The sequence below is a fragment of the Ctenopharyngodon idella genome, chromosome 5 (genome assembly GCF_019924925.1).
Source record: "Ctenopharyngodon idella isolate HZGC_01 chromosome 5, HZGC01, whole genome shotgun sequence".
Classification (NCBI taxonomy): Eukaryota; Metazoa; Chordata; class Actinopteri; order Cypriniformes; family Xenocyprididae; genus Ctenopharyngodon; species Ctenopharyngodon idella.
This window is the reverse complement of record NC_067224.1, coordinates 30,152,685-30,171,632: the sequence shown is the minus strand read 5'-3', so window position 1 is coordinate 30,171,632 and position 18,948 is coordinate 30,152,685. Positions and strand designations below refer to the sequence as shown.

Here is an 18,948-nt window from a genome sequence, read left to right as displayed (position 1 = left end):
ACATGAGGTAGTTTAATGCCATCTCTTGTGACACTTTGCTGAGAGCAGGTGTGTGTGTGTGTGTGTGTGTGTGTGTGTGTGTGTGTGCGCGCACGCGCGCATTTATGTGCTTTGGAGGTGGCATGGCTTTGGACGGCAGGGAGGGTGAGTTCAGACTCGTATGCTTTCAATGCTAGCAGGCTAACGTTAGCATTTCCCAGATCACTTACTGCACATTTAACTTAATTATAAATAGTTTTACTATAATGAATTGGATTTCAAGAGAAGGTCAAGACCTCTGAGGTGGGACAGGATAAAAAAAAAATCCTAATTTTTAAAGGGGGATTCAGCAATTTGATGTTTAAAACTAGCTACTTTTCATGCAAGGTGAATGTAGTGTTAGATAACAATTTATCAAACATATATAATAGGTATGATACCAAAAAAAAACAAGGTATTTGTGCCAAGAGACACCAAAGTGCACCATGCGTCATTACTGTTGAACCTGCGGTAATTGCCTTGGTGGTCATAAGAGATAGGCTCATTAGCACACCTGATAAAGGTAATTAAAAATCTATTCAAGGTATTAGCAAAGTCCTGTATTGTGTGTTAAGCAGTTTCATGAGCTACCAGTATAAGGCTTATCATGTCATATGTTATCAGTATAGTCAGGAATGTTCATTTATTGATTATTGCTTTACTGAATAACTGGTGTTGATGTGTGATAAGAAGCGTAAAGTCTACATGAACCTCAGCACTTGCGCCCCTTAGAGTTAGGGTTAAGAAACAAACCATAAGGCCAATCCTATTTATGTCTCAGTGTGTGACTCCGTCTATTTGATGCCTGTAAGACACACTGCCTGTTTTAAAACAGGGAGCTGTCAATCATCCAGCTAAACCAGTGTCATTCACTCAGTATCACTTCTAATGGAATCTTCCACATGAACACACATGCAAACAAGCCATAACACGCTAAGCCCCCAACACCTCTGACACAGAAACCATAAAATATATATTTAAAAATAATGCATATACACCAACACAGACCTCCAAACATAAAGAGCAAGAGACACTTGCTACAGTTATGCAGCCATTTTGTCATCACTTATACAAATAGAACTGGGACATACTCAAAGCTCACTCCTAAAATTAGTTGTGAGCTTAATAGATGTTACAATATGTAATGTTCCTGTTTGGCAGTGTTGAAAGGACAGATAATATTGTTTTTCATTTATGTAACCAGTAGTCCAGTGCACACCCTTTCAAATACTTTCCTCAAAACACTGAACTTAAATTTGGAGTGCTATTGACCGCAAAAGGTCAAGGTAATTCATTAAATGTATTGTCGTTCATTTGTTTGGCTTTGGCTGGAATCCATTTCCTTTTACCCTGTTTTGTTCTTCTCATTGGCGCTCTCTTGTTTTTCTGACCTTGTGTTTGGAATTTTTAAGCCTTTCTAGCGACAATCTTCATTCTTCAGCTTTAGTGGATAAAGGAGGTGCATGCATAACCACACTGAGAAAACATGGCCACACGTTCATAGACACAAACGTACACGCATACCTGAAAAATATTCCATTCGGGGTAATACTTTGACCCGCAATCAGGACACAATAGGTATTGTGTGCCATGCCTTTATCTGAGCAGTTGTGTGTTTCCTCTGATCGCCTGCTCAACCTGGCAGGAAGCTGTCACAATGGCTAATAAATTTACAGGGCGATCAATGAGAAGCATTATGGTGAGCCAAAAGGAGAGAGAGAGAGAGAGAGAGAGAGAGAGAGAGAGAGAGAGAGAGAGAGAGAGAGAAAACGGACATGGTCAGTGTTTACTTTGGCCTGGTGTGCATTTCATAACCATAAATAAGAGGCACGCAGTGTGAGCACACACTATACCCTATGCACAAACCGGCTTATACTTTCATAAAAGGTAAATTATTGATGTGCTTATCTGGAACATTACGAAAGAACAAAGCGCCTTACAGTAACTCTCTGGATGTACAAGGGACATGCTAGATTTTCCTTTGTGATTTGCTGTGCTGTTTATTAAAATGCCCTTAGCTTTGCATATGTAGAATTATGATGATGCTGTGGCCTTTCTGTTCTGCTTTACAGTGCTGTAATTATTGTTGAATTGCATATTGCTGTGCTTCTCCAAGCTATGCAGCTTCATGCTCAGTCATACCTGTGTTAATAACATTGAATAATTAAATAAGTCATGATGTTTTTTCCTTAAGCTTGACCATATAGCCTTTTCCGCTTTTCTACTTTTGTGCTACTTTTTCCAACAAGTAGCGGTGTAGGACGACCATAAGATATTGCTGCTTTGTCTGAGCTGAGGGAATAAAACATGTTCTCTTTTTTTTTTTTTTTTTTTTTTTTAATGATTTGTATTTTATTGATATTCTTATTTGCAGACAAATGTGGTATTAACAATCAAGTACTTGACATAAACAGTCCACAAAAACATACATATAACAAAACAGGCAATAAATGGTAACAATATATAAAAAATAAGTAAATACAACAGTATAAATTGAAAAAAAAAAAAAAAAAAAAAAAAAAAGGGGGTATTGTCAGCACCACAAGTTTCCACTATAAGCTAAATCATATTCACCATGACCATTGTTTTGTCTCGTCACATGCTTGCTACTGCTGTGGATTACAGAAATTCAAAATTTTCCCCCATTTCTCAGAATAAATTTCGATCCTTCCATGCAGACTGTAGGAGAGTTTTTCAAGTTCTGCCACCCGCCCTAAATCCGAAAGTCATTCAAAAATCGGAGGTCTTCCGGAAGATTTCCAGTTTTTTACAATCACACGTCTGCCCAGCATGATGCAGCTCTGTATCCACTCTGATTCGTTTTTTTTTTTAACATGACTTAAAGGCCGAGGGTCACCAAGAATATATAAACTAGGACAGAGATCATACTGGGTCTGTGATATCTTTAAAATATAATCGTGCACCTCCCTCCAAAAATACTGAACTTCTGGACATTGCCATAAAACATGAAATAGGTTGCCCTCCTCTCTCTGGCAAACATGTTCTCCTCTTTAAAGTCAGAGTCAAACCAGTGAATTGGTTGGTTTCTTTTATGTGCAGTGCTGGAAAGTTTAATTCACAGATTCGACTCCCTGCACTGTGAAGGGCCTATGTTTTGTGTGTGTGTGTAATGTGTATATAAATGTGTATATAATATATAAAAGCATTATATATATATATATATATATATATATATATATATATATAAATATATATATATATATACACACACACATATATATATATATATATATATATATATATATATTCTATAATAAGATATTTTATAAAAATAAAAGTTGAATTTATAAAAATTACCTCATACACAAACATTTTTTACCTCAAAAAAGTTTACATACACTTGATTTTTAATACTGCATGTCGTTACCTGGATGATTCACGGCTGTTTTTTTGTTTTGTGATGGTTGTTCATCCTTGTTTGTCCTGAGCAGTTATACCGCCCAATTTTCTTCTGAAAAATCCTCCAGGTCCTGCAAATTCTTTGGTTTTCCAGCATTTTTTGCATATTTGAACCCTTTCCAGCAGTGACTGTATGATTTAAAGGTCCATGTTTTCACACCGAGGACAACTGAGGGACTCATACGCAACTAGTACAAAAGCTGAAAACATTCACTGATGCTCTAGAAAGGAAACGTAATGCATTAAGAGTCGGGGGGTGAAAACTTTTGAACAGGATATAGATGTGTACATTTTTCTTATTTTGTTTAAAGATCATTTTTCATTTAGTACTGCCCTTCAGAAGCTACAGAAGATACTTACATGTTTCCCAGAAGACAAAATAAGTACAATTTACCCTGATCTTCAAATTCAAAAAGTTTACACCTCCAGTTCAAATGCCTTGTCTTTCCTTCTGGAGCATTACAGAATGTTTTCACCTTTTGTAATAGTTGCATATGAGTCCCCCAGTTGCCTTGGTGTGAAAAGATGGATTATATATATATATATATATATATATATATAATATTTTAACTTCTGCATTTTAAAGTAGATTCCCTAGTGCTGGGTTATAGGACTACCTTCTCTATTTGTCACATACCAGCTACTGTGTTCAGCTATAGATAGGCCCCAGATGGCACAAGATGAAAGACTTCTTATCAGTGTCTCTTGTGTCAGGGAGGAAGAGGCCACTCCCTGTCTTATCATCCTCGTCCGGAGGGGTCCATGACATCACAGAGGGCCCCTACACGCAATTGATTACTAATGTGTCTTCATAATGCTGGCTCATCACACTGTTCTGTCTGTTCAGAGCACAGAGCATGAATGGAGTTATGCCAAAGGCAATTTCAGTATCTATTTTTATAACTTGTGTACAGGCCACACACATGGGCTGACACACAAGAAAAGTTCGTATTCCCATGACACATGCAATGAAAAAGGACTTTTACACAAACTGAATTGGTTAACATGAAATGAAAACTGACCCTATTTATTTTGTAAATACACATTCGTGGCCTGTTTTTGATCGCTTCTTTGGTGCAATGGTGCAAAAATGTCTCCTTTTATTGCTTTATTTGGCTTGGATTTTAAGTTTTACTATATAGATATGTGAATAGTCCAGTCAGTGTAATATATTCAGTGTTTTGTAGTGAGCTATTTTTTACCTCTTCCGCATGTATGTGTTAGTTATTCTTCTGCTACTCTAGGACCTGTTGCGAATGTGTTGATTGGGTTGCTTACTTTCTGCTAATGAACTGCAGATCACTAATATTCCTGCCAGGATTCACTTATTGCGCTGGTCTCAGATCAGCCCTCAGCACATGGATTCCTATTAACACTGTAATAAGGCAGCTTAGAAAACTGTTCTCAGAACGAAGAGTTTTTCTTGTTTACTTGACAGGTTTGCTTTGACAAAATATCCAAAAGGAAATCACAACTTCCCAACATTTTGGGGTAGCCTATATCCTGTTTAATTATGTTTTTGAATAAGTAAATAAATACAATAATGAGTTGGCTGTATTGCAGAAACAGTAAAAGGAAATTTTATAGGCTACAATACTGTGTTGCACTCAGACATATGCGGGGAATGAATATATCTTAATTTATTAAGCCTATAAAAAATAATGAATGTCAAATTGACAATCAGTTAGTAAGTTACAGACACAAAACATATTTAATTTTGATACGGACATCACTGAAAATAATGATAACCTCATTAAGTAAAGTGAGTCAGATGTACCGCCTCATAAGAGTCATTTGGACATAAATCGGAAAATGCTGGTGGCATAAAGTCTTTGTTTTTGCATACATTTCACGTCTTCACAAAGACAACTCAATAGAAAGATGTTTCTTCATGGTGCATGTTCTTTTATATTGCATCACATTTAGTACAGACTGCAAATTCACACCAACAACCAACATTTGATTGATTGATTGATTGATTGATTAAATTGTTTGTTTGTTTGCAGTTCAGCATCGCCGAAAAGCAGGACTCTGGACTCTCTTAACATAAGCTGAGCCCCCTCTTAAGATTTACTAAATGATCGGTAAGGTGCCTCAGATTCTGATACACTTCATGATTTGCTTCAATGTGCACTGTGATTGATACAAACAAATTAATTTATATTTACCTTGTGTAAACATCTTGTTGCCATTCACCCAAAAATGAAAATTCTGTCATTAATTACTCATGTCGTTCCAAACCCATAAGACTTTTTGAAAAAATAGGAGAACTTTGTGTCCCTCCATTGACAGCTACGCAACTGACACTTTGACGCTTCATAAAGAGATTGTAAAACTAAACCATATAAATTGAGCGGTTTAGTCCAAATTTTCTGAAGAGTCATGATCGCTTTATATGATGAACAGATTGAATTTAGGCCTTTATTCACATATAAACATTCATAAACTCACACATCAGTTGTGGTAAACGGAAGCTCAAGAATGTTTGCTTATATTGCTAAATTAAATCTGTTCATCATATAAAGTGATCCAGTCTCTTCAGAAAATTTAGACTAAACCACTCAATTCATATGTATTGGTTTTATGAACTTTTTTTGAAGCGTCAAAGTGTCAGTTGCGTAGCTGTCTATGGAGGGACAGAAAGCTCTCAGATTTCATCGAAAAGATCTTCATTTGTGTTCCAAAGATGAACAAAAGTCTTACAGGTTTAGAACGACATGAAGGTAAGTACTTAATGACAGCATTTTCATTTTTGGGTGAACTAACACTTTAAGCTATCAGTATTATGTTTCCCATATGCCAGTCTTTATGTCCCCTTATGCATAAAGACTGGCATATGGGAAACGTAATTTGCTCTGAGCTAAATGTGTAAGAAATATAGAATATGATATTCTATATTTCTTACATATTTAGCTCAGAGCAAATAAAAAAAGCTTAAAACCCAAAAGAATGAGACCAAAACTGAGGTCAGGCTCTTAATCACACAGTATATCTGTGGTGTGTGTTCTCCCATGTATTTAGCATTCCTGCATGCAAGTTGCCTTTCTCTTTTCTGTGTTTCTCTTCTCTTTCCCTCTGTTTCTGCCACCATCCAGAAAGCAAACACGCAGGAGGGTAATTACAAAGGACTCAGCGACTAAAAATATTGACCACAACTGCACTGTAAAGAGATGCATTGAGATCTGGTTACATTGGGCCCTCATTCCATAACTAACTGCAGGGCTCTAGACGTTTGCTGAAGTGTGCAGAGGCTGAAAGTTTACTGAAAGTTGACAGTTTATATGTCACCCTGAAATGTTTTATGCTGAACTGAATCAGTTTGTTTCAATTTTTAAATAAGTATCTGCAGCAATTGTTACACAGAGTATACATGCACTCACAAACACTGCTGGCATGTGTGCATCTAGAAACATCCTCTCCCAAACACACACCAAAAACTCCCTGAGCGCGCACACACTTTCATTATAGCCTTATCGATCATCCCCCCTCTTGTTCGTCCAAGGGATTATAACTTCAAATAGCTCCCCTCAGAGCCTCTAATAGAGACCATGAAACAAAAACTGTGAGAGGAAGGTATAAAACAGACAGGCAATATAAAGGAATGCTTGTCGCAGTATCTCTGTCTGTCTGTCTGTCTGTCTGTCTGTCTATCTATCTATCTATCTATCTATCTAACGTTCTGTCAGTCTATCTAACATGCTATAAGTCTGTCTGTAAACCTATCTATCTATCTACCTTATAGTTCATTGCAATATGGAGGTAGATATCAGAATTCAGCGCACAGACTGTGAGTGTGACTGGCGGACTCTGAGACTGGAGCGGGGTTAGAGGAGGACAGGCAAAGTGTCTCTGTCTACAAACGCAGGCTGAAGCAGTCTGGAAGCAATGACAAACACATTACCATGACTGAGCAACCTCGCTGCAATGAGACTCGTCTAGGATGGAGATGCTTGATGCATTATTAAACTCACTGATAAAAGACTCTCTCTATTCCTATCATCTATGTATCTCTCTCTCTCTCCTTCTGCAGGCTAAATTTAGTGTCTTTGTTCCAGTACAAAATGTGAATACTCCAGATTGGAATCTGGGGAGAGAGATGTCAGATCTAATATATCGGAACTAAGCAGCTTTGCAGCAAAGAAAACAGAGTTTATCAATGTTTGCATGTTTTTCGTGCCTGTCTGTGTTTACATCAGAGTGTGTCTGTAGAGAGTAAGAGAGGATCAAAAGCAAAAAAAAAAATAAGTCAGTACTCAATATAAACATTTTTTAAGGGGTCTCTAGACAGTCCTGGATGTGTTTATCATCATAAAATTGTAAGATGCGTTAGTGGTATAGTTTCAGTTTAGCATGCAAGGGCTCATATACTGTGTGGCGGTTTCGGGACGTACACGCACCGTTTTAATTACTATAACGTGAATGAAATTATGTTAACCAATAAGGAGAAAGACAAAGGATGATACAGAGGGTATGAAAAGGAAGCGGAAAAGAAGAGGCCGGTAACAGTTCGTTCAGGCCTAAATTTTTCGCCTGTTACCAAAGATTTCAGTGGAAGTGAATGTGTAAGTTACAAGTAAGCTGAGTGAGTCGAGTCACCTGGGTGGAACTAATACAGCGCTGCTGTTTCGGGTTCATTTCTTCAGTCAACTGTACCAACCCGAATCAGCAGCGCTGTATTAGTTCCACCCAGGTGACTTGACTCAATCAGCTTACTTGTAACTTACACATTCACTTCCACTGAAATCTTTAGTAACAGACGAAAGATTTAGGCTTGAACGAAGAGAAACGTGAGCTGTGACAATTGACTCGACTGCAACTGTTACTGGCCTCTTCCTTTCCGCTTCCTTTTCGTGCCCTCCGCATCATCCTCTGTCTTTCTCCTGATTGGTCAACATAATTTCATTCACGTGATAGTAATTAAAATGGTGCGTCTACGTCCCGAAACCGTCACAACTGTATACACTGCTGTTGAAATGTTTGGGTCAGTAAGATTTTGTTTTTGAAAGAGTCTCTTATGCTCAGCAAAGCAGATTTTAATGGATCAAAAATACAGAAAAAAACAGTAATATTGTGAAATATTATTACAATTTAAAATAACTGGTTTCTATTAAATATATTTTAATATGTAATTTATTTCTGTGTTGGCAAATCTGAATTTTCAGCATCATTACTGTCATCAGTCTTCAGTGTCACATGATTCTTCAGAAATCATTCTAATATGCTGATTTGGTGCGTAAGTAACATTTCTTATTACTATCAATGTTGAAAATAATTGTGCTGCTTAATATTTTTGTGGAAACTGTGATACATTTTTTCTAGGATTATTTGATGAATAGAAAGTTCAAAAGAACAGCATTTATTTGAAACAGAAATCTTTAGTCACAGCGTAAGTGTCTTTACTCACTTTTGATTAATGCATCCTTGCTGAATAAAAGTATTTCTTAAAAAAATCATATTGACCCCAAACTTTTGAACGGTAGCATATATGTAAATGTGCGTGTGTGAAACATGACTCTGTATCTGCATTTGTGTTTGATTGTGTACTTACTTTGACCATGAACGTGTTTTATGTGAGTGTCCTGCTGTTTTGTGATGCATGTTGGTGGTTTGACGTTCTTGCCTATTGTGCCCCATTGATGTGGTCAAACTTACATCCTAAAACAGCAGGGATGAGGGGGTCAAAAGTCATGGAGGTCAGCTGTGACATGGTCTTTACCTTCCTGCACGGCACACTCCAGACTTCTCCTTGGCTCCAAAAACAATAGCAAAAATGTGTGTGTGTGCATATTTGTGTCCATGCCGGTCTTGCAAAATGTCTGAAGCTTGCAGAAGACATGACCGTATATGTATGCTCTATATATTTCAGCTTCAAACATGCTCATGTTTATTTTATCAGACAAAAACTATAGCATTGTTGGTTCGATTATAATCCAAAAATTTCCAGTGGGGCCCAGTGTTGTTTTTGACTTCCAATGTATGGACAAAACAATTGAAACATTATTCAAAATTTGTGTCAGGAAAAAAGAAACATACAGGTTTAGAACTACACAAGGATTAGTAAATGATGACAGAAATTTCATTTTTGTGTGAACTACCGCTTGAAAAGAGATCAGGGCAAAGAAAGTGAAAGAGACAAAGAGACCTAGCATATTCAATCAACATCATACTGACATTGTGAAGCCCACAGCCAAAAGTTCTATTTTCATCTGCCACTCTGCGTCCTTGTGGTATGGAAATGATAGACCTGGCCTGGAATATTGTATTCAGTCACTTATCTGTGTGACCGCATTCATTTGTGTGGTCAATAGCTAGAATAACTCCCCACAACATGACGATGTTGTGGAAATGAAAAACAGTTTTGGGATTCTTGTTTACGTGTCCTGGAGTCACTCGGAATGACAAACAGGAAGCGGTTGTGGAGGGTGGTAGAGCAACAAGGAGTCAACTCAATGAAGATCAGCCTCAATAGTGATACTGACCTCTAGGCCATGAACAGGACAGGATCTGTTTCTATCTGAGCGGTTTGAGTCATTAATGGTTTAGTCCCGTATATACAAATCTAAATCTAAAAATGTATATCTATATAAATCTATATACGAAACACATCAGGGTTTTTTTTTTAACAGCGTACAGTTTTAGAACCAACCACCCAGACATAGCAATTCACAGAGAAGCCAGTGCCTATGTAATTCATTATCATGAGATACAGTAACAGTGACGTACTCTGTGTCTCTAGCCTTCATATTAGGTTTTGTTAAAAATACTGGGTGACCTATGATGATCTTCTTGAATTTTTGTCACTTTTTTTCATTTAGGGTCATGAACATGCCTGCAAAGTGTCAACACACTGACGCGTTTTGGAATGTGCATACAAAATTTCTATTACGATTATGATGTTTTCGGGTAAGTTTGCATACTTTCATGGTTAAAGGCTTTTTTGCCTTCATTTAGATAGGACAGCATGAGGACAGAGGAAATCAGTGGAGAGGAGACAGGGGAATTGGACCTAGAAAGGACCTTGAGTCTGGACTCTAATTTGGGTCACCTGAAGTGCAAGCGCACTGTATGTCGGAGCACATGCCCACGTGGCTATGGCTCTGACATAAAAACAATTTTTTATTTTTTTAATGTATTTTGCTATACAGTACCATATGAGATTATTTACACGTATGCATTCAGCAGATGGTTTTGTCCAAATAACCTTACACTGCATTAAAGGCATACACTTTTTATATCAGTTCATGTATGTTCTTTTTTGCTGGGAATCAAACCTATGATCTTGATCTTGATCAAAAGTTATTTAGTCAAGAGCAATGAGTAATTTTCTCTTTGTCTCTTGTTGTTTGATTAACATTAAAGCACACAGACGGAAGCATGTTTATTAGGCTGCTGTCACTTTAAGAGCTGCACAGATCCAATATATTGTTACATGCACACTTTCTTTCTCAACTGTTTACTCCACTTAAGACATAACTGACCATGTTTATGTGAATACTCACCAAGACGGGCATTTTGACATAATTTGGTGTGTACTTGAATTTGGCCATAAAAGCTGTGGAAGAGAACTGAATTCGTAATCACGCGCTTTCCAAGAGGCGGCTTTCTGTGCGCTTGAGTACTTCGATTATTGCATTTAATAACATTAAGCATGTCACACGTATGTAACAGTCATGTGTTCAGTCTACTCTCTGCGTCGACCTAAAACTTGGACTTTTTGTAATCTTTTAGAGTATTAAAATCAGGCAGTTATCCGTTGCAAAATGCATATCACGATATGTAACCTACATTTTCGATATTTCAATAATTTAAATATATCGTGCAGCCCTTGTTTGAAATGTTTGTTTAAAAAATAGTCATTAAATACACTTTTGTTTCATTTGTAATGTGTGATAAGTATTAATTTCAGGTTTCTGTTTTAACCTAATTCTTTTTTTGTTTTTCATAGAGTGATTTTTGGTGAATTGTATTGAATTCAAATTAATTCGTCCCCTACCATAAAGTTGGGGGAGTTGGCGCAAGTATTTCTGTTCCTCAAAAAGCAGTGTGAGCATCAGGAGGGAATGTTATACACAGAAACTAGCAAAGCCAAAGATGAAACTTGGCTTCAGCTTTGAAAAGAATTTCAGTAGGGTGTCGTGGCAAGTACTAAATAAATTGGCTAATGAGAGTGTATTTCTATCATGGTGGAATGAGCTATTAACGAATGGCTTTGAAAGGGATGTTCTCAATCTCTGACACATATATCTTCAAACTGGAATTCATGGAATGCTTTTCCCCAGAGCAGGTGCTTCCTGAAACCTCAGCCAATTCATGTGCTCCTAATTGAAGATCATCTGTGGAACAGTAAATGCACGTCTGTATATAAAGAGAAAAATATAGTCATGTGTGTGTGTCTGTGTGTCTAGTTATCAGTGTTATCTGAACTGCTAAAACACTATAAATTGTAATGTAATTTTATTTGCCCACAATTGAGCTTTTGCAACTAAAACGTGAAAAATTGGAGCACACCACGCACCTCATTATCAGGTTCATACATGGATGTATTTAAAAGAAGCCCCAATTTATCATTGAAAACACACTGTGTCCGAAGAAATGATAATGTATTATCTGCCATACAGCTCTGTGGCTCCACCACACAGGAAGGAAGGCATCAATAGCACGACCAGCTAGGCAAAGGATGTCCACAGAGACAGTATGGAGCCAGAAAGACATTCTTTAAAGTCTCTGTTTATTAATTCAGTAGCAGTAACCATTTTTCTTTTTGTTAACAGCAACAGAAGGGGTGCCTAAAAACATCTTCCTGAAAGGCAGCAAGAAGAACATCACAATGTAACATAACACAACCTAAACAGCTCCGTGGAATACTTGATTCTGATTGGTTAATCATGCCGTCATTCATGACAATGCTGTACATCAGTCCACTCTTCCAAGTAATTGTAACTGGAACTACTTTCATGTCTCTCGTATCACGCACAGATCTTGTTTTATTTGCAACTTCTGTATTACCTATTATTAAATATTAATATTAATGTAATATTGTTGCAGCATTCATCTAGTTGCTTATTTGACTGTTTTTTTCTTGGCAGAAACTTTAAGATAATATACAGCTAAGATTATAAAATAATATTTCATGACCACATATTTATTTATTTCGAATCCAATATTAAGTGAGGCTGAAACACTTCGTATGCTGATACTTAAATAAACATGTGAACTAAAAGGAACATGTAAATATTGTGTGTGGGAAAAGTCAGCAGAATTATCTACTGCTGTGTCTTGGCTTGTTTCATCATTTAAAACAGTGAACAATAAAGTAGGGGAATAAATAAAAGTATAATGAGTGAGAAAGAGGGAACGCAAGAGAAAACGACCAAAGAAAGAGACAAAAGACTAGGAAAACGAAATACTTTTCTGTGATCTTGAGTTTGATCTGCAAACACAGAATCAGAATGAGAAGAATAAACAGCACCAGCTAGAGCGGGCCAATGAGAGGAAAAAGAGACAGAGAGAGAGGACCAAACAAATAAACATAACATGATGAATAAGTAATAGTAATATGAAAACATAATAGAATTGTACATGAGGGAGCTGGATCATACGGCCATGTAGAATAAAACTTGATAGTCTTTGCAAAGTCTGGAGTTAAGTAAATACATTGTGCTTTCATTGCTGTGACCTATTCCTTTTATTTCCCTTTCTGTTAATCAGTCTCTCTCTCTCCCCCCAGTTTTATACACAGGCCTTTTTAGCTGAGTCAGAGGCCATTCACCACTTGGGGCCATAACACCCTGTGACAGCTAAAAAGCCTGTAGTCTCCCAGCTGCCAGAATCCTCTTATTCACTGCATTGGTCTCTCCCACTCTCACCATGGCTACAGTCAGTCACCACAAACATCATCAGCCAGAGCTGTGCACATCTCGACCTCGACCCAGCACTGCAGATGAGTACTAACTATTAACTTTGATCCATTCCATGTTAAAAATATACTACTTTTAAATAAAGTGGATTTAAGAATCTGCCCTGACATTATCCTTTAAATGATTGATCTACTGAAGGCCAAATCCCTGTGTTGGAAAAATGAAACATGAAGTTGAGTGGTATGAATTGCTATCAGGGGCCCATTTATCTTCTCACAGCAGTAATTGTGCAATTTAACTTAATGGGGAGAACATTTGGCTCATATCCTTTGAGGCAAATTAAAATCTTTTACTAATACTTATATTAATACTTCACAAATTAAACTTTTTCCTTTTTTCATTTTGTCATTAGAGGCCATTTTCGACAATTATGGAGCTTTTATGATTTTGATCATGACAGTTGTTGAACTACAGCTGTTTTTTCTACTGCTACTAAATATTAATATCTTGAAATATAAATGCTGTTGTGCAGACAGTGAAAACATCTGTATCAGCATCTAAATTATGGTAGGTTTGATTGTATATACACTTCCTGTACAATCCCACCATTGGGACACGCCATTTTATGGTTCTGGCAGATGTAGATAGACACCATCAAAACCACAAACTGGCTTTGTGCCATTTGGTGCTTTTTTTGATAATTGTTGTGAGGAGCATATCACATTTAACATACTGATACAAGCATAAAATAAAAATTTAATTCACTGTGACAATTGGAATATTCTGGCCCTCATATTAACCTCAAGCCAAGTCTGTGACAAATACTAAGTATACCCTAGATGTAATTCCACGAGGAATTGACCAATACAAATTAGTCAGTTCTCCGCTATGATTTTCAGTATGCCATGGATAGCACTTTAAAAGCCATTTTAGCTGTTCAGGGTGTAATGATACATCCAAACTAACATGGGTGATTACATTTGACTAGGAGTGTAACAATACCCTCATGTCACGATTCGGTACATATTGCGATACTGAACTCACAATACGATATTATTTCGATACTCCAAGACATATGGTAAAAGGTTTACAAAAAATTTACTGTTGATTAAAATGCTACATTTGGTATTACATTGGGGGTAGAAATGAATAGGCATGGACTTGGTGCTGGTAACCCAATGCAAAAAAACATTCTGAAGCTTAAAATACAGAATTATTTTATACAAATATGCTTGCACTCTGTCACTGTCTAGATACATTTAAAATAATGTAGGCCACTTTTTACTGGTAACATGAGACATTTGACATTATCAGGACCCACAAATATTCCCCCATTACATTAATACATTATATTCAACATTATATATAGTAGTTTAATGTAGTAGTGACACTAAAACTTGATTTTTTTCTCACACAGTAACTTTAATGGGTGAACTATACACAATAGCCTACATATTGTTACTATCCATGATACATATTGTTGCATTTTTGTATTGCGATATGCATAGAGTACCTCAGGGATGACGTGTTTTTGTAGGCCAACCCGGAAGTTAGCGGCGCATGGGTTCCCTCGATCGAAAGCCTATGCATTTTTCCCATAGGCTTTTGGAAAATCGCAAAAAATAACAAAGGGTTATGACACTTGCACGTTTTGTCTATCAAGATAATCTTTACAAGTTAACACAACATTTATACATTTTGAAGCCTAAATAAAGTCGTCAGATATAAAAAGCTAACAGTAGGCTATAAACGGACTACAGCACACCATGGTCGTGGATCAACGTCACCACCACCAAGCTTCCTCACACTTTATTTAAAAAACAACTTTATTTAAAAACATGCTCGCTGATTATGATCTGCGCTGTGTATGAATACTGTCCAAATGTCCTGTTTGTCATGATGACGTCTAAAGTCCCCGCCAAAGTAAGTAGTCATAAAGGTTAGACACAATAAAAGTTAAAAAAATCACAAGCGGGTTATAACTAATGTGTTTTATGTCATAGATCAAAACGTGATTTTTTCAAAACGTGAAACATGAGTTCTGGGAATTATCAATATTATTATTGTTTTTTTTTCAGATGTGTGACTATTTCTAGTATTGTTTTTAACTGTGATTTGTTGTTTCAGATGGACTATAACTGTAGTCTGTGGACTGATTATCTGATTGCTTTAATTATGATCAGGATCACCTAAGGATTTGTAGTGCATTTTCTATATTATTATTGAGAGTGAGTGAAATTGTCGCACTGATGAAGGCAAAGAGCCGAAACGTTTGTCATCTTATCTCCTGTGTATTATGATTAAAGTGCTTCAGAGTGCAGACCTTTTTTGTATTCTTAATTTGATGTATAGGTCTCAGCACCTAATTAGCTGGGAGAGCGCGGTGAACGCTTTGATTAGATCAAAACGTGAAAATATTTAGAGGCTTTGTTAACCACAGACCTTATTTCAGGCGATTTAGCAAAAACCCATTCAAAAAACCCATAGACTTAAGGGCGATGGAACCGGAAGTCCTACAATGCTAAATCCCTTCCGGGTTTTGCCTACAAAAACACGTCATCTGAGGTACTCTATTGTGACACGATATATTGTTACACCCCTACATTTGTCAATTTCTTATAATTTTGTATGACTGTCTTTATCTGTCATTGTGTTTTTTATTCATGACAACATAAAATCAACATGCTGACAAAAGCGGTGCAGCATTACCTCTTTGATTCCAGGTCACCCAGACAGGTAAAAAGCACTTTTATCACTTTTTGTTAACTAAAATAAGCTGTAATGGACGAGCTGCATCCATTCACAAATCCTCTCCCGTGGCCTCGGGATAGTGTCCATCATATGCGCACTTCAGAATCTCGCCGGAAGTAGTAAGTCATCCGGGTATTTTTCGCCTACTGTTTTTCAAATACTATAGTTGCGTCCCAAACGACACACTATACACTATGCACTTATACACTATGTACTCATCCATGTAGTGTGTGAATTGTATAAGGTTATTTTGTCATTTAACAACAGGAGACTGATACCTTCTCCCCCTCCGCTACGTAATTAAAGCTGCGACAGTTGAGTGCATGAAGTGTCCAACATTCCACACTTCGTTTTTTTCTGTTAATTTGGTGAACCAACCGGGTATTTAAAGTGTACTTTTTCTTTTTGGAATTTTCAGTGTGAATACACTACTTGCACTATTTATACTTAAAAACGTCATAGAATAGTGCATAAGTACGCGAATTGGGATGCACCTTATGAATTCGGACATACTACTCTGTTCGCATGCTGTTTTTCGCGTGCTATATAGTAGAGAAGTATTCGATTTCGAAAGCAGCGCATATGTGTTCATTTGAACAATATGATTCCATTCAGTGTTTGTGGTGATAGGAAGTTGGCTATGCACCTGTAATCTTTATTCAGTTTATTTAGTTTAAAGAAAATCATAACAACTGTTACAAAAGTTACTAGTATAAAAATGTATTATTATTTGCTTACCTACAATTTAAACGGCCATTGACTTACATTACAACCCTAAATGCATGGTGTCTACATGTGTAATTCTCTCAAAATACATAGTTTTTAAATGGAAAAAACAGTAATGATTATTACTGTTTTGAAGTAAAACACAATTAAGATTTGACGGTGCTTTTTACTATTAAATTTCAACACTCAAACACAGTCAAAAAGCTTACAGTTACATAAGTAATCTTTGCTTCAACTTTGTTTGCTTAGGAGAGTAGTTTAAACAGTCACCCGAGTTCATTCGTATATTAAAACTATTGTTTTAACCTCATCTCTCTCTCTCCCACATCTTCTCTATCTGTCCTTCTTGCTTGATTTTTAACAGCTTCCCTATAGCATAGACCAGCAGGTCATAACACTTCTCCATCTGTCTCTCTTAGTCCCACTCTCTCAGTGTCCTCCTCTTTCTCTATGTCCTCATGTCCCCATGCCTCCATGTTTTCTCTTTTTTCATTTTTTTTCAGACTGCTCAGTTATTTTACGTATCTCTTAAGCTATTTATTTAGTTCTATTCTGTTGCATAATCAGTTTTTCTTCTCTCTCCCTCTGCAGCTGATCGTACCATTGCATGGATTAGCTTCTAAGCATGTTCTGTTTCTTCCTGTGTTATGGAAATTCAAACTAAATAGCTGGAGTGTGATCTCCTCAGTCTGATGAGACTGATACACATTCCACCCTCATGCATACTATGCAAAAACTACAAAAAAAAAATCAAGTTCACTGCTTTCAAAAGTCTGCCCATGAGACTTTGTTTGTCTCTGGTTTTGATTAAATCAGTATGCAACAGCTTGCTTCTTTCATCTTTATTTTAACAGGGATTCTGTGATTTATTTAGTGCATTATATCAAAGAAATGTCTTTAAACATGTTTTAAAAAGTTCTTAAAACACACACACTTTTCTCTGTACTCTGAACCATGAGTCCGAAGTTCAGCTGCTTAACAGTGAGGAATGTGAAGGAAGATAAATGATATTGTGGAAGTCAAACAGGACTATCCCCTTTCCCCTTCCGTCTCATTGTGCTAATCACGTCATTATTTGAGGGACAGGAGTTACGGAAGCTTCCTTTAGTGATAATAAATGATATGACACAAAAACAAAATACAAATACCCACACAACTAATCTATTCTTTTTCTCTGAGTGTGTGTTTCTTTGATTTATCAGTCTAGGCATATGCATACTGATACTGATAGCCCATGCAGTGCAGAACCAAGCCAATGGACAGGAGCTCAGGAATTGTGGATGACAAAGGTAACTTTAGGCATTTGGTTTGTTTTACTTATCTGTGATCCAGCCTTTGCTAGAAGAGAGAAGCTGATACAGCAGGAGGCAGATAAAGGATGCTTGGTTCCTCATTGCACAGCCTGTGACCAATACATAGGATATGAGATTTGCTGGCATGCAGATCACTCATGAAGGTTACTGACGACCACAAGGTTATTTACTGATAGAATTTTGACCCAGCGTTACACTGCACTAAAGCATCACAAACATGTATAAAAGTATCACTGAAAAAAAAAAAAAAAAAAAAAATCTTATTTCAGTCTCATTAGTCATCTTCCCAGCATATTTTACGCATGAATAATTATGCTTGCATAATTTGACCATTTGTTTTATTTATTTTTCTGCTGTTTTACACATATTTGAATAGAACTTTTAAAGTTTAGGGAATCTGATTGATACAGTGATGCCAAACCCACGATTGCACTTATAAGTTCAGTTGATTAATTTAGCCTACTTAAAATAATGATATTAATTCAGCTTAGAAAAGTCATAAAAATTGGTGAGTTATTTTTTGAACTGTATGAAAACTTATAAGTTACTGAAAATGAAAAATGATTTTTTAGGAATGAATGACTGAATTAGCAAGACTTTAGAAAATATTGTTCTTAATTTTACTGTCTCATTCTCTTGGAGTAGCCTATATTAACCCCTTCAGACCTGAATTATTTTCCACTGAGCAAAACTTTTTTATCCACTTGATATTTGCTATTCTTTGATAAATGAGTCTAAAAAACAAGATTTTTTTTTTCATGTCCACTACAATGGACATCAGGACTGAAGCAACAAAAAATATATCATATTTTAACCATACAGTACTTCTGAGGTAGAGTTCACACACAGTATGTGAACTAGCA

General features: G+C 36.6%; 2 long non-coding RNA genes across 2 annotated transcripts; both read left to right on the top strand.

The window, feature by feature from the left end:
• The first annotated feature begins 1,848 nt into the window (after positions 1-1,848).
• LOC127513036 (uncharacterized) lies at positions 1,849-10,588 on the top strand. Its single transcript, XR_007930309.1, has 3 exons — positions 1,849-1,905; positions 5,445-5,522; positions 10,254-10,588. It is a non-coding gene; the product is annotated as an uncharacterized LOC127513036 (long non-coding RNA).
• Positions 10,589-11,404: 816 nt separating this feature from the next.
• LOC127512937 (uncharacterized) lies at positions 11,405-18,669 on the top strand. Its single transcript, XR_007930287.1, has 3 exons — positions 11,405-12,368; positions 13,166-16,031; positions 17,975-18,669. It is a non-coding gene; the product is annotated as an uncharacterized LOC127512937 (long non-coding RNA).
• The last annotated feature ends 279 nt before the right edge of the window (positions 18,670-18,948 follow it).